Below are 17,704 nucleotides of genomic sequence, written 5' to 3'. Positions count from 1 at the left end.
ATGCCACTTCTACCAATATGGCTCAGTGCTTGGATGAGATGAGTTCATGGATGAGGAACAGCTGGTTGAAGCTGAACCCAAGAAAGACAGAGGTTATGCTGGTGGGCAGAGGAAAGCACTTTGAGGAGTTTAGAAGATATAGTGCAGTCTCTTTTGGTTGAAGGTACACACCAGCAGTTGGTCAATTCAGTCTGTAGTTTAGGTGTGCTCTTGGACTAGAAGACTGCAGTAACAGAAATGGGATGAAGTTCAATAGTATAAAGTGTAAGGTCATGCACATAGGGTCTAATAAAAAGAATTTCTGCTACAGCTGGGGGCTCATGATTTGGAAGTGACAGAGGAGGAGAGAGACCTGGATGTGTAGGTGGATCACAGGATGACTATGAGCCACTAATGTGATGTGACTGTGAAAAAGGCAAATGTGATCCTAGGATGCATCAGGTAAGGCATTTCCAATAGAGATAGACCCATTAATGCCATTGCATAAGGCCCCGATAAGAGCTCCTTTGGAATACTATGTACAATTCTGATCACCCATGTTCAAGAAAGATTAATTTAAACTGGAACAGGTGCAGAGAAGAGCGACTATGATGCTCAGGGGAATGGAGGGCCTAACTTATGAGAGAAGAGTGGAAGAGCTTGGCTTGTTTAATCTAGCAAAAAGAAGATTGAGAGAGGGTAGGATTGCTCTCTCTCTAAATACATAAGGGGGGTATATACCACGGAGGGTGAAGAGCTATTTAAGCTAATAGACAATATTGGCACAAGAACAAATGGAAATTCACTGGCTATGAACAAATTCACGCTGAAAATTAGAAGAGGTTTCTAACCATCAGAGGAGTGAGATTCTGGAACAGCCTCCCAATAGGAGTTTTGGGGGCAAAAAAACTTAATTAGTTTTAAAAGAGAGATGGATAAATTTAGGAGTGCAATTGTGTGAAGAGGTGGCTTTTGGTGGTAGGGTGCAGGGCTCAACAGCCCCGGGCCTCACTTTTGGTTTATATCTTGTGTTCCTAAAAGCTAATGCTTCAGGGTTTCAGTCAGCCACTTGCAAGGGTGAGGAAGGGATTCTCTCCCCTGCCCCCACAGTGTATTTCAGGGTTGTTTTATCTCCTTCCTCTGAAGCATCAGGGATGGTCACCAAGCATTCTCTCTGTCTCTCAGGTACTTGGCTGGCTGGTTCTTGCTCACATGCTCAGGGTCTAACGGATTGCCATATGTGGGGTCAGGAAGGAATTTTACCCAGGTCAGTTTGGCAATGACCTGGGGAGGGGGGGTTAACTTCCTCTGCAACATGTAGGTGCAGGTCACTTGCAAGTTTTATCTGGGTACATCTCCCTTAATCATTTCCCTGTCTTTGCAGGGGGCCTCAAGCACTGGTGTACCTTAGTCCCTCCTATTCTCTGCCTGTGGCACATAATAGTCTAGTCTCTGTCTTGTGAGCTATAATAGTTTAGTCTAATTTCAGTTGTTGGGTTTAGTGTGCAAGTGGCGTTGGTGGCCTGTGATATATAGGAGGTCAGACTAGATGATCTGATGGCTCCTTCTGGCTGTAAACTCTACGATGCCTCACTGACATTAAGATTTCACATAGCAGCCTCCATCAGTAATGCTTTCGACCATCTCCAGTTGGCTAGCAGACTTTGTCCCATCCTGGCAGACAATGACCTCACCTAATATATTCACACCTTTATCATCTCTTGGCTGGACTACAGTAATGCACTATACAGGGACAAGAAGCCTTCAAAGATTAGGAAACTCCAGTTGGAACCAAACACTGAAGTGCATATCTTCAGCAATACAGGCTGTGGCAAACATCAAATCTATCCTCCACTCTCTACCTTGGTTTCCCATAGAACACAGAATCAAACTCAAGATCTAGGTCCTTATCTTCAAGGCACTAAATGGCATGGGGTCAGCATATCCAAAACACCACCTAAAGCTCCCTATCAAGGTCGACAATTCCACTCCTCTGGCACAATAAAACTTGCTACAATAAGGTAAAGCTTTCTGTACAGGAGACAGCACTTTGTGTGTGTGTTGTGGGGGAAATATATATATTTGACCACTCCACGAGCTGGTCAAAAATCAGTGCATTTTTTCTATTGTCAAGAATTTCTGAAGTTTTCACACAAAAATTGTTGAAACTTTGAATATTTTCAAGCAACTCTGCTCACAGGTATTACTGTGGTTATTGGAGGCACTCATAGAGTTAAACAAATGTAACCAAAACAGTTGGAGGGATGATGTTTGCTATCAGAATGTAAAATGGAAGAGAGCTATAAAGTTCAAACAAAGCTTGTGCCCGATTTCATACAAAGACCTACATGTGACTTCATTTACTATAAGTAAAAAGAGAAGTGAATGTTCTTATATTTTAGCTAAATATTTCTCCATAAATAGAGATCCTGAGTCATGAAAATAGCAGATGTGCTCTTTATGCAACTTGACATATTTTGTAAGAATGGTAGTACCCTAGTATTTTACATGCACTGTCAACTAGATACACTTTTCTTTGATTCCGGACATAATTGCTATTGCGTTATTGCTATTAAACAGTTGCCACATTCTACCCTGTAGCTGGCTGCATTTCAGTAGTGGGTGAGGTGATCCCTACTTATCTCTTAATTACCTCTGCTGTGTTTGGGTAGTCCATGGGATTATAGACCCATCAGATATTTCAGTACCTGGCAAACTGGCTGAAAGGATAATTACAATTATAAAATACCTAGATGAACACAAACCAGCACACATCTGCAAAGTAAAATCAATCCTCCCAGTGTTTTTTAAACTTTTTAGGCTGTGTATCCCTTTCCAAATAATGTAGTCTACTGCATACACTCATTTGAGATAGGCTTTGAGCTGAGCCCTCCCTTTGCGTTACAATTTTTGGTTGTGCCCCCCCAACTCAGAGGCTAGGTGGCCTGCTGAAGTGAGTCAGGGGTGGAGGTGGCACTCTATCCCCAAGCCCCACTGCAAGGGGCTGGCTGAAGCTGCCTGGTGTCACTGCTCACTCCCCCCCCAAATGTTCCTCCATGCCCCCCTAGGGAAGCATACCCCACAGTTTGAAAACCTCTGTACTAAATAAAATGTGTTGTCTACCATTACAGGCTAGAATATCAGGGTTGGAAGGGACCTCAGGGGGTCATCTAGTCCCTGCTCAAAGCAGGACCAGTCCCCAACTATCCCCCTCAAGTATTGAACTCTGACAACCCTGGGTTTAGCAGGCTAATGCTCAAACCACTAAGCTATCCCTCCCTCCTCCAAAAGAAACCTGTAGTCAGCAGGATACAAACCTACGTGGGGAGACCCCAATGGATTTCTAGTCCATTGCCTTAACCACTCGGCCACAACTAGTCTTAAAACAGGGCTCAGCCAGGATTTGAACCTGGGACCTCTCTCACCCTAAGTGAGCATCATACCCCTAGACCAATGAGCCACTATATGAGGGATTGCCGCATAAAATTATGAGGTATTGCCACATAAAATTTCCTCTTTTCCATCATTTATTGCTCATTTCCAGGAAGGTGCAGCTTGGAACAGAGCCTCATCCCTCCACCTTCCCCATATTCCATTAAGCAGAGTCAGCAGCAGCAGGTTAGTCAAAATACAGCACAGAGCCAGCCAGGTCTCTTCAGTCAGAGCTATGCAGTTTACACTCAGAAATGCCATCACCTCACCCTGGCATGAAGCCAGTCCCCCTTTCTAAAAGCCGGCTGTCCGTCTTCATGGAGAGAGGCAGGGACATGTTAGTGTCTGGGTGAAACCATGGACTGGCAACCTCCGCTGATGGCATCAGCACAAACTGAGCCACAATGGGCATTTTCAACTGGTTCATCAGCTCAGCGGCCCGGGTCAGGATCTCCTCATTGTCTTCCTCACTGTACATTGAGGCCATGGCAGGGCTCTGAACAAATGCTCTCATCTTGGACAGGAACAGGGACATCCTGGGGATCAAATCTTGGCTGCATGAGGCCAGTTTGGTCAGCGTTGTCATGAGAACCATGATGACACATGGCAAATACTTTGGGATGCTGTCCGAGGGCCGGAGTTGCCTGATTTCAAACAGTATGGCCTCCAGGGCTTCGAAGAACTTGTTGATCTGCTCCACAGTACACCTTTTGTCGTATGAGACAGACATGTATTCTCCAATAGCCCAGACCACACAGGTGAAGATATCCTCTTTGTTCCGGATGTTGCTGACAGTTCCTGAAAACTCCAGATATTTCTTGCGTACCTCCTGATGAGAGCTTGCGTACCCCCAAGTGGTACGCATACCCCAATTTGAAAACCACTGAATTTATTAAAATGACATGGGCATGTCCACAAAATAAGGGACAAAGAAGAACTAGATCACATAATTTATTTGGATTTTCAACACTTGACAAAGTCTCTCAAAAGAGGCCATTAAGGAAACTGAGCAGTCATGGAATAAGAGAGAAAATTCTGTCATAAAAAGAAACTGGCTAAGTGACGGAACATGAAGAGTTCATGTTTGTACAGCAAGTCTCACAATAGGGCTTCCCAATACTACTGTAATTCAAATAATAAGTAGGAATATGTCTGGAAAATGCAACAGGCAGATATTCTAATAAATGTCTCCACATTACTATATAATTATTACTTACTGTATGCATAATAACCTCTACATTAGATAGGGAATTATCATTGCAGGTCAGTAGACTTCTGCACTATGCTTCAATCTGCCAAAATCAGGCAATATATCACCCACGGAGTGTATAAGTGAGTCAGCGTCTCTCCTGGTCTATGTAATCTGGGAATGGTTTGGTTTCATACCTATGGCAAATGTGGGCATGCAAATTCCCAGTGGAAAGTGAAGTAGAGTTAGTGTCAATACTGTTGGGTAGGAATAAAGTCCCCCTCAGTCCACTCCTGAAATGTCTAGATTTTGTGAAAACTCGAGCATCATGCCCTTTGCCTTGCCACTCTACGTTAATATTCTGGAACTGACTGCAATAATCCTCTCAGGCTTTCCTCTCCATTGAGTAGGAACCCATTCTTTTAATGTACCCCTGAGTTTGCAGAGGTTGCGAGATACAGAATGGCCACATAAATTCCACCAGAAGCTACTGCACAGTTCCAGAATCCCAATTGTTTAAATAGCCCAGTGTTCTCTGGCAAATTGCCCACCTGGATCACACGCCCCTGCATCACTCAGTGTTTTGCCATGCAAACCTTCTAAGACCACAGCATCCATTGTGGACTTGCCAACTTCAAATTGTTTTTCCACAAGTAACTATCTGGGGTAGCCAGCTTTCACAGGGCAATTGTCAAGCTTTTTCATAGCAAATGAAGTACTCATCCTGGTGGTCTGATGCTACAATGTTAGGCCATCCTCTCACAGAGGTACAGAAAAGTCTCCTTCCTCCTTCTGAAGCCATTGCTGTTCATCCTAGATCTTGAGAATTATTCAGTCCCATCAGTCTGTGATTGTGGTCTGAACTCAAAAGCAGCACTTAAAAATAAGATCAATCAGCTGAAGTTCAGCTGTCTATTCCAGGGGTGGCAAGTGCACAACAGTTATTTATAATAATCCTATAAAGCACTAATAATCTTATTCTCTAGCTCTTCGTAGGTATTTCTGGAACCTGCTAATCTCAGCTGCTGCCTCAGATTTCTAGCAGCTTCTTTTCAAAAACTCCCGCAGCAGGAATATTTCTTACTAAACAAAGAGTGACAGCTGAATGTTTATCTGGCCTTAATTTTGAGAACAAGACTAGAAAAGGGCACTGGTACACAGCAAAAAAAATTGAGTTTTGTAGGGGATTATGGGACTTCAACCTCTTCTCTCACAATTCCCCAGGGTTCCCAGAAGGTCTTTCAAAATCTCCCAGAAGCCATTGCTTCATGTAGCCATGCCAGGTACTGAGAGGCGCCCAGAAAGCTGTGCAATTATAATGGGTGCACTAGAGTGCAAGTATGTACATGAGGCAAAATTTTAACTGAAGTGGCCTGCCTAGTAAGGGGTGACTGTACTATTGGCATTGACATCAGTGCCGTCCCATAGGTTCAGTTGTCAAGGGTAGTGAGGGGGGAGGGGATAGGGAGCTCACTGAGTTGAATCCATCTTCTTCAGGAGCAAAGTGAGAATCTGATTGGGTTATACAGTCCACTTCCAAACGCTAACTATTTCACAGAGAATCTAATACTGATAGAATTTAGCAAGATTCCAAAAGGATTTCAGTCTATATGGATAACAGGAATATCTAAATTATAATAAGTACTAATGTCTTTGATGACTATTTCATTATTAAAAAAAAGAAGAACAGGAGTACTTGTGGCACCTTAGAGACTAACAAATTTATTAGAGCATAAGCTTTCGTGGACTACAGCCCACTTCTTCGGATGCATATAGAATGGAACATATATTGAGGAGATATATATACACACATACAGAGAGCATAAACAGGTGGGAGTTGTCTTACCAACTCTGAGAGGCCAATTAAGTAAGAGGGGAAAAAAAACATTTGAAGTGATAATCAAGATAGCCCAGTACAGACAGTTTGATAAGAAGTGTGAGAATACTTACAAGGGGAGATAGATTCAATGTTTGTAATGGCTCAGCCATTCCCAGTCCTTATTCAAACCGGAGGGATTGTGTCTAGTTTGCATATCAATTCCAGCTCAGCAGTCTCTCGTTGGAGTCTGTTTTTGAAGTTTTTCTGTTGTAATATAGCCACCCGCAGGTCTGTCACTGAATGACCAGACAGGTTAAAGTGTTCTCCCACTGGTTTTTGAGTATTTTGATTCCTGATGTCAGATTTGTGTCCATTAATTCTTTTGCGTAGAGACTGTCCGGTTTGGCCAATGTACATGGCAGAGGGGCATTGCTGGCACATGATGGCATATATCACATTGGTAGATGTGCAGGTGAACGAGCCCCTGATGGTATGGCTGATGTGATTAGGTCCTATGATGATGTCACTTGAATAGATATGTGGACAGAGTTGGCATCGGGGTTTGTTACAAGGATAGATTCCTGGGTTAGTGGTTTTGTTCAGTGATGTGTGGTTGCTGGTGAGTATTTGCTTTAGGTTGGGGGGTTGTCTGTAAGCGAGGACAGGTCTGTCTCCCAAGATCTGTGAGAGTAAAGGATCATCTTTCAGGATAGGTTGTAGATCTCTGATGATGCGCTGGAGAGGTTTTAGTTCTGGGCTGAAGGTGACAGCTAGTGGTGTTCTGTCATTTTCTCTGTTGGGCCTGTCTTGTAGGAGGTGACTTCTGGGTACTCGTCTGGCTCTGTCAATCTGTTTTTTCACTTCAGCAGGTGGGTATTGTAGTTTTAAGAATGCTTGATAGAGATCTTGTAGGTGCTTGTCTCTATCCGAGGGATTGGAGCAAATGCGTATCTTAGAGCTTGGCTGTAGACAATGGATCGTGTGGTGTGTCCTGGATGGAAGCTGGAGGCATGTAGGTAAGTGTAGCGGTCAGTAGGTTTCCGGTATAGGGTGGTATTTATGTGACCATCGCTTATTAGCACAGTAGTGTCCAGGAAATGGACCGCTTGTGTGGATTGATCTAGGCTGAGGTTGATGGTGGGATGGAAATTATTGAAATCATGGTGAAATTCCTCAAGGGCTTCTTTTCCATGGATCCAGATGATGAAGATGTCATCAATGTAGCGCAAGTAGAGTAGGGGCGTTAGGGGACGAGAGCTAAGGAAGCGTTGTTCTAAGTCAGCCATAAAAATGTTGGCATATTGTGGGGCCATGCGGGTACCCATAGCAGTGCCGCTGACTTGAAGGTATATATTGTCCCCAAATGTGAAATAGTTGTGGGTGAGGACAAAATCACAAAGTTCAGTCACCAGGTTAGCTGTGACATTATCAGCGATACTGTTCCTGATAGCTTGTAGTCCATCTTTGTGTGGAATATTGGTGTAGAGGACTTCTACGTCCATAGTGGCCAGGATGGTGTTTTCTGGAAGATCACCGATGGATTGTAGTTTCCTCAGGAAGTCAGTGGTGTCTCGAAGATAGCTGGGAGTGCTGGTAGCGTAGGGTCTGAGGAGAGAGTCTACATAACCAGACAAGCCTGATGTTAGGGTGCCAATGCCTGAGATGATGGGGCGTCCAGGATATCCAGGTTTATGGATCTTGGGTAGCAAATAGAATACCCCTGGTCGGGGTTCTAGGCATGTGTCTGTACAGATTTGTTCCTGTGCTTTGTCAGGGAGTTTTTTTAGCAGATGGTGTAGTTTCTTTAGGTAATCCTCAGTGGGATCAGAGGATAATGGCCTGTAGAATGTGGGGTTAGAGAGCTGTCTAGCAGCCTCTTGGTCATATTCCAATTTATTCATGATGACGACAGCACCTCCTTTGTCAGCCTTTTTGATTATGATGTCAGGATTGTTTCTGAGGCTGTAGATGGCATTGTGTTCAGCATTGCTGAGGTTATGTGGCAAGTGATGTTGCTTTTCCACAATTTCAGCCTTTGCACGGTGACGGAAGCAATCTATGTAGAAATCTAGTCTGTTGTTTCGACCGTCCAGAGGAGTCCACGCAGAATCCTTTTTTTTGTAGTGCTGGTAGGGAGGATTCTGTGGGTTAGTATGCTGTTCAGAGGTATGTTGGAAATATTCTTTGAGTCGGAGACGTCGAAAGTAGGATTCTGGTCACCCTAAATACAGCAGTATTGTATAGGCTATACCAGACAGTATTATTTGAGTGGTAGTGTGTGGTCAGCTCATACAGCTATGTTTTGTTATATAATTAGGTCAAATGTGTTACCATATGCAACCACTAGATGGCACCATTGGCACACGTTTAATTCATACAGCTCAGTTACTCTGATGAGCACCTTAAGTCTAGTGTCATTGGTTAATAATTTTAATTTATAAGATCGTCCTTCACACAGTGCCTGGATGCTGAACAAGAAATAAAATATCTGTGCCCAAAGAAAAACTTGCAGCCACCATTTAACTATACAGCATCCCTATATTCGTACCTTCTCAAGGAACCCTGAGAAAATAAATGAGTCTTATGCCGCAGGTCAGCAGACTAACAGACAATTTTTCTAAAGTATTGGCTTTGTATTGGCTCCAGTTTTGGCTGCCCACCTTGAGATACTTCAGGCCCGATTTTCAGAGCCACTGGGTGCCTGCAGCTCCCACTGACTTGAATTAGGGTTGTGGGTGCTCTGCACTTGTTGGCCTTAGGCTCTGGTGAACCTTCAGGGAAGTGAGTTCCATATACAGACAGATAATGTCTGCAGCCCTGTAATGGGGTATGCTCTGTCCTCATCCTCTGATGCCCCAGAAACATCACTAACTATGCCAGTAGGTAGCAACTTCACATGAATTTATTTATATTCCTATCACCAGTACAGTCTTGTGCAGCAAAGTATTTACAGTGTTTCTAGACCTTTTGCACAGGGCCAGGGTGGACCAGCTGTCACCTTTTCCTTGAACTCACCAAGCACTCTAAGCACAGGTGCTCCTCCCCACAGCCTTCCTGTATCCTCTTTTATGCCCCTCCGCTGATGGCTATCTGGTTCATCAGCTCTCCCAGACTGATGAGCTAATTAGCTGCACATCTCCAGATACTCAATAGGCGTTAGCTCCCAGCACTCTGTCAGAAGCCCCCAGACATTCAAATATAGGGACTGTCAGCAAATGTGCCCCAGCTGAGCTCTGCTTCTGCAGACATCCAGAACCCCAACCCTGTGAGGTTTCATTGGTCAGACGAATTCAAATTAAATTAAACCTTAGAGAACCTTTTCGCCCAGCTGTCTTGCTACATTAAAAGTCTATTATAGTTACCTATTACTTTGCATTAGAGTAGTGCCAGAGACCCTAATCAGAACTGACCCCTCTAGGTACAGGGACTGAAGTTCCATGGGAGCAGCACAGAGGGAGGAGACTCCTTACTCCACACACAACGTGCACATGCATAAGACACAGACACAAGTGTCTGGCTCAGACTGGGGCTTGCATGAGAGCTAGTTGGCTGAGGCACAACTCTGATAAGATGGCAGTAATGATGGCAGGCTGGAGGAAGCAAACAGAGGCAATGATGTTGCCCCTCAACTCAACAACAGGGAGCTTATATTGCATTTTTTTCTTTACTGGGGTTTGCAATTTAGAGATCTTGTTGGGATCTTTGGCTATTTAGTGATGTTCTAAGTGGAGGGGCCTAGCCTGTGAAATATATCTTCCCTTCTCCCCCATTCAGTATGACTGGAGAGGGAGAGGGTGGCTGTTTATGAAAATCCATTTCATGAGGAGTAAAGAGATTAACACTTCTAGTCTGAGAAGATATCAGAAAGCCATCAAGTTAGTGCAAATGATTGCACTGATTTCTGTAAGGACAAGGACTGGGCAAATGAATTTTAGTGTTCTGGAAAATAAGTCACAAAGGACTAGAGCTATGAGGAGTTACCACAAACCCCAAGTAAGGGGAAGCACATAGTTGCATTGCCAGGAACAGACCAGAGACTATATTATGACTCGGAGTCATGGGTCAGCACCTGTTTCCGATGTGCTCCGGGGTGGAGTAAGCTATGCCTTGCCTCTCCACATCAGGTCAGCTCCACTGGCTAATGAATTGATAGGTGGTGGAGACAAAACACTACCCACTCTCCATCTGTGCCTGCCATTTCTCACCAAAATATGCAGAATGGAGAGTAGCGGTCCTGCGGCGACTGCTTTCCCCCATGCTGATGCTCCATATGAAACCAGCATTTACATACATAGCACTCTTTATTTTTACTCCATTAAAAAATGATGCATTATACCCCAATACTTTGACCTTTATAATCCCTCCTATATTAATCAGGATTCTCTTCTGAAAGGAGAAAGCCAGTCATGCAGAATTTGGGCCACTTCCTGCAGTGGTTTTGAGATATGACCACAAGGGCAAATGTCCCCTATGGGATGAGGTTGAGAACAATAAATGCATTCTGCTAGTGACCTAAATCAGATCTGAACCCAGGTTTCCAGAAGTAAAAGGTTAATGCGTTAACCCATTTAACCCTTAGCATCAGATGTGTAGGGATAAGCAAACAGGACAAAAACAAATATTTAATTTTGTGTTAAATAATGTATTCTTCATCCATAAATTAATAATAAAGTTCACAATATCCTTTTAATACCATAACACAGCAACATAACTGGGGATAGGAGCAAGGGCTATAGCATCCCTATTCCTCTACTTATGACATTAGCAATCAAGCCCCCAGGAAAACTGTGCCTTTGCCTTTATCCAAAGCCCCGTTTGCATACATAGCACTTCAGAGTTATGACTGGCACTGTGTTTTTCAAAGAGTAGCATAGACTACGGTGGACTCTATTTCATCTAATGCACACTTCCCTTTTGTATAACCCTAGATCAGCTTCTATTATTATTGCTAATATCTGAAAGTTATAAAGAGAAACATTGGGAGAGAAAAATAGGGCTTGCTTTTTAATTCTTATAATATAAAAAAGACTAGGAGAGTTTTCTGAAAGGACAGTATGAGAATATGGTTGATATTTTGCACACTTAAAAATAGGGATTGTCCCTGCTACAGGCTATTCAGCAAGGGCAGCTAGCTTGTATGTATGGATCTCATGGTTTTGAAACCAATCTGAGTTCCTTTTAATTAAGAAGCAGAAAATAAAGATTTTTTTTCTGGGTTATAAGAAGCCCAGAAGACAATGAGCTTTGGGGTTGTGGGAAAAATTATTTTTTAAGGCACAGGCAGAATTGACAGCAAAATTAATATGAGTGGGAGAAATTAATGCTTGTGCAGAGGACCAGCACAAGGCAAGTCCCACTTAAGTCCATTTTTGAGGGCTTAGTTGGGATTTAAGTGATACATAGTCCTCGTGCTGGGCTGTTAACCACAGGAGTTAATTTCACCCTATATGCATAGGACATCATGTCCTTCAAATGATACTGTTAACATTTAAAAATGAGTTTTCCAAAAATTGTTTTCTTGGTATTTTTTCAACCACCCTAGTTAAACTTGAAGCATATTTCCTTACTGAAATGACCTCCCCTCTTCTATCTCTGAGGTGCATTAGTTTCTTTATTGGAGGTCTGCTCAGGGACACTAGATTTTTCTTCTCTCAGAAAAAGAATATCAAAGCATGCATTTGGGAGAACAACAAAATGCCAGACCTATAAATAATAGATTTTACAAATGGATAGGGGAGGGATTGAAAAGAAGTACATCAAATTTTATTTTTACTAGCCTTGTTAAACAAATATAATCTCTTGTGTTTACAATCACAGATGGAGCATCCTCACAATAAAATTCTTATCTGTCTGGTTGTGCTTGGAAAAAAATTTTTTTTCTTGATTCAGCTGCTTATGGCTGGCCCATACACCAATCAAACGGTTCTGATTTTTGTACACGTCAACAGTGACTTTGGTTTTTCAAATTCATAAGCTGTTCATCAATTAGCCTGAATGAAAGGTCATGTGGATTTCTTAATGGGAAGACGGTTTACTTCTTGCAAATTACCTGTGCACAAGTTTCCTGATGCCATGCAAATGGGGTTTAGCAAGTGGAATTTTCTGTTTGTTTCCTAATTCTGCTTCCTTTTAAATGTTTCTTAAGGAAACAAACTTTTTTATTCACACAATTACTGTGAGCCAAAAATAAAAATTAGTATTGAGGAGGTGGAACAGAGCTACAGGAGGAAGGTGAGGGGTACAACAAACATACAAGCATGCCACAACAGTCTGGATGTTTAAATATAGTGATATGACGATAGGCAGAATAACTAAAACTGTTAGTTGATTTATGGATTTCACCCACTATATGCTGAGGCCTCAGTAAATTAGCTAATAAAACAGGATTTTTTATATATATATATATATATTAGGACTGTCAAGTGATTAAAAAAATTAATCGCGATTAACTGCGCTTGTAGCGGGGTGGTTACCCCACTCCTGCCCTGAGGGGCTTGTTAGCCCAAGGGGAGTAAGGCAATGCTTCAGAGAGAAAATACTAGAAAAATGGTAGGGGGAAAGATAGAAAAGGAAAGCCCTTTTTCTCAGAAGAGCAGAGTCGTCTCCCTTCCGTGTCTGTCACTGGTGGATTTAGCTTACAATAAGGGTGTCCCTCCCTCCATGTGTGATATAATAAAAATAAAGAGAGACAAGGTAATATGGTTCAAACCAAAGGCAAGTATATTAAGGGCAAAGGTACAGAAAACTGGGGAAAATGGTGTGTGTGTGGGGGGGAAGAAACACAAACTTAACCATACTTAGATTCAGTGACTGGCTTTTGGAGCTTGAAGCTCAGACCCACAAAACCTCCCTTGGCATTTAGAAAAACAATAAAAGAAACCCCAATACAGAAACCTTTCCTATGATTTAGGCTCAGTGGACACAGTGTGCAGGTGCAAAGCCCAGGACCTTCTACTCTCCGGCTGATTTAGAGCCTTCGAAGAGGACTACTGGAGAGTCCCGACGACTGTTGGACTTTGTTGGAGGCAGGGAGGCCCTCTGGGAAGATGGATACCAGGAAAGCAGGACCCTCCACAGGTAAAATGGATTCAGTTCGCTGTGATGGGGATAGTGATGACAGGCCTCTCCTTCCTCAACCTCGCTGCGGGATAGATGGTACTCTTCTCTCTAGCTCTAGAGTGTTAGGAAGACCCGGGCACGCGCTGCCACTGGAATGGACAGCCCCCAGGCACTGAGCAGGCTCTTATATAGCCTTTTTGGCAGGAAAAACTGGTTCTGTCCAGTTTGAGCCAGTGTCTAAGTTGTAAACAAGTTTGCTTACAAGGATGGAGTCCAAGGATCATAATTCATATACTCCATATTAAATTCTATTAAAGCTAGTGATTCACTTAACATTACCTTAGAAATACATTATTAAAACAACTAATTGAACATATTAAACAACACCAACATTTCTTACTTCTTTATACCTAACAGGCTTAAAACAGCCCTGGGAGAGCCACAGCTGTAGCCAGTGCAATCAGGGCCCAGCTGGCCCTTATAAGAGGGCAGTGGGCCAGAAGGACAGGATAGTCTCTCTTTGGCTCTAGAAAGAGAAGAAGTGGGCTGTTTGGGAGCTGAGAAGGGTGCCTGAGGTAGAGCAGTGCTAGGGAAGGCAGAGGGAGATGGGGAGCTCCAGCCTAGTAAAACCCCAGGCTGCAGGCCTTGAAAAGGGCCTATAAAAAGGTACTAGGGCTGCAGAGGGGCAGCCCAGAGATAGGCGGAGGCAGCTGGTCCAAACCCCCTTGCCAATGATGAGTGGTTTGCAGCCTGCCCTAGGGAGTGGGGGCTAGATGGTGACTGGCAGTAATCACTGAAGCAAGGTAGGGATAGAGGGTTGGGGGTTCCCCTGGGTGGGGAGACCCAGATTGTGGGTTACTGCTGGGGCAGAACCCTGACATAGAGGGGCACCAGGGTCCGGGAGGGACACGGGGGGTCAGCGGCAGGTGAGACACTGGCCTGCATGGAGCGCTCTAGGCTGGAAGAGCTAATTCCCAGGATGACCAGCAGGAGGCGCCACGCCAGTGAGTCAGTGCCCTGCCACAGCACTGTTAAACAATAATAGAATTCTGTTTATTTACATATTTTTGGATGTTTTATACATTTTCAAATATATTGTAATCTGTGTTTGTAATTGAAATCAAAGTGTATACTGCTCACTTTATATTTTTGATTACAAATATTTGCACTGTAAAAAACAAAAATAGTATTTTTCAATTTACCTAATACAAGTACTGTAGTGCGATCTCTTTATTATGAAAGTTGAATTTACAAATGTAGAATTATGTACAAAAAAAGTTTTATTTTTGAATGCAATCTAAAACTTTAGAGCCTACAAGTCCACTCAGTCCGACTTCAGCCAATTGCTCAGACAAACAAGTTTGGTTACAATTTGCAGGAGATAATGCTGCCCGCTTCTTGTTTACAATGTCACCTGAAAGTGAAAACAGATGTTCGTATGGCACTGTTGTAGCTGGCGTTGCAAGATATTTATGTACCAGATGCATTAAAGATTCATGTCCCTTCATGCTTTAACCGCCATTCCAGGGTACATGCATCCATGCTGATGACTGGTTCTGCTCGATAACAATCCAAAGCAGTGCAGACTGACATGTTCCTTTTCATCATCTGAGTCAGATGCCACAAGCAGAAGGTTGATTTTCTTTTTTTTGGTGGTTCAGGTTCTGTAGTTTCCACATTGGAGTGTTGCTCTTTTAAGACTTCTGAAAGCATGCTCCATACCTCATCCCTCTCAAATTTTGGAAGGCACTTCAGATTCTTAAATCTTGGGTCGAGTGCTGTATCTCTTTGTTGTGAAAACGAATATGTGCTGAGTCATCCTCCGACTGCTATAACATGAAATATATGGCAGAATGTGGGTAAAACAGGAGACATACGATTCTCCCCCAAGGAGTTCAGTCACACATTTAATTAACACATTATTTTTTTTTTTAACGATCATCATCAGCATGGGAGCATATCCTTTGGAATGGTGGCCAAAGTGTAAAGGGGCATATGAAGGTTTAGCATCTCTGGCATGTAAATACCTTGCAATGCCAGCTGCAAAAGTGCCATGCGAATGCCTGTTCTCACTTTCAGGCAACATTGTAAATAAGAAGCAGGCAGCAGTATCGCCTATAAATGTAAACAAACTTGTTTGTCTTAGCGGTTGGCTGAACAAGAAGTAGGACTGAGTGGACTTGTAGGCTCTAAAATTTTACATAACTGCACTCCAAAACAAAATAATGTAACAAAAAAATCTACATATGTAAGTTACACTTTCACAATAAAGAGATCACACTACAATACTTCTGAGGCGAACTGAAAAATACTATTTCTTTATAATTTTTACTGTGCAAATATTTGTAATCGAAAACAGTAATATAAAGTGACCACAGAATAGTGTACAGTGTTGTAATAGAAATTAATATATTTGAAAATGTAGAAAAAATCCAAAATATTTATTTAATAAATTTAAATGGGTATCTATTGTTAGTGTAATCCAGGGGTTGGCAACGTTTGGCACGTGGCTCGCCAGGGTAAGCACCCTGGCGGGCCAGGCCAATTTATTTACCTGCTGACGCGGCAGGTTCGGCCAATGGCGGCCCCCACTTGCCGCGGTTCGCCGTCCCGGGCCAATGGGGGCAGTGGGAAGCCGCAGCCAGCACATCCCTCGCCCGGGCTGCTTCTCGCCGCCCCCATTGGCCCAGGACTGCGAACTGCGGCCAGTGGGGGCCGTGATCGGCCAAACCTGCCGCATCAGCAGGTAAATAAACTGGCCTGACCCGGCCCGCCAGGTTGCCTACCCTGGCGAGCTGCGTGCCAAACGTTGCTGACCCCGGTGTAATCAATTGTGATTACTTTTTTAAATCGTGATTATTTTTTGGAGTTAATCACATGAGTTAACTGCAATTAATCGACAGCCCTTCTCTCTCTCTCTCTCTCTCTCTCTAAAAATGAGTTACTGCAATCATATCTGCTCAAACAAAGCTCTGATCACACATATCTGACTGAAGAATATATCTAACATACCTATACAGCTCCCATTACTGTAGTATCTGAGTGTCTCACACTCTTAACGTGTGTGTTCTCACAACACCCCTGTGCAGAAGGGTACTATTATCTCCATTTTATAGCTGGAGACTGAGGCAGAGAGAGACTACATGACTTGCCTGAGGGCGCACACAAGATGTTTGTGGTAGAACTGGGAACTGAAACCTATTCCCAAGGCCTCAGGCTGGCACCCTAACCACTGGCCCATCCTTTCTCTCAGGGCTTGAGCCTATAAGGTGCTGAATACCTTCTACTCCCAATGAAATCAGTAGACATTGCAGGCACTCAGCATCTTGCGTTGTTTTAATATCTTTTAGTCTCAAATGGTCACTAAAAATTGTTGCCTGTGAAAAGTATTTGATCTGAAAAACTATGTCAATTTCTTCAGAATTTTATGTAGAAAAATTGAAGGAATGCAGTCAACTTAAAAATCAGTTTCGTACGAAAATTTGTACTTACTATTGTAACAAATAACATCTAAGTTAACTACAACTGAAAAACATTAGAGAAAATGCTTCACGCAATTTCTGTAATCTCACTTTCTGCATGTGACAGCACCTTCTGTGCAGTCAATTTCATTATTTCCACTGTAGCCAGTCAGTTCCATCTGTGTGGGTCCTTCATACAGAAACGGGGACAGGAAAAAATTGGGGCGGGGGGGGGGAAGGAAACGTGAATGTAAACCCACAAAAATTAGTAGGAGGACTCTAGGGCAGGTGTAGTACCTGAAACTACATCTTTTTATTGCCTAAATTAATATTGTTACTGTTACCCAAAATTGGGCCAACTAGTAAGCTTAGGGAGGACTAATGACCCACCAGAGTTTGGCAGAAAGCAGCACGTTTATTATACTGATAGCTAAGCTCAAAAGAAGGGGGCAGGGTCATACTCACGCTCCCGGGACAGGCATGGCACTGGAGATGTTAGGATCCTTCAAGGTAAGTGTCCCATAGCGCAGCGAAGGACAGTGCGATGAAGGTAAGTCTTCCCGAGGCACAATGAAATGCAATTTGGCAAACCACTAGCCAGGATGTCCGGGCGAAGGGCCTTCATGGGAGGTACAATCTTGTCAGTGCACTCCTGATCACATGGCCCCTTCCCCTTTTAAAGACCTGCTCCTCATGGCCTGGGACTAGAGATGACTTGGCTGCATCTGGTTGGTCACACTCCAGCTCGGGCAGTGTCCATGCATT

Source organism: Malaclemys terrapin, chromosome 1 (assembly GCF_027887155.1).
Source record: "Malaclemys terrapin pileata isolate rMalTer1 chromosome 1, rMalTer1.hap1, whole genome shotgun sequence".
In the NCBI taxonomy this organism is placed as follows: domain Eukaryota; kingdom Metazoa; phylum Chordata; order Testudines; family Emydidae; genus Malaclemys; species Malaclemys terrapin.
This window is presented reverse-complemented; position numbering follows the sequence as displayed.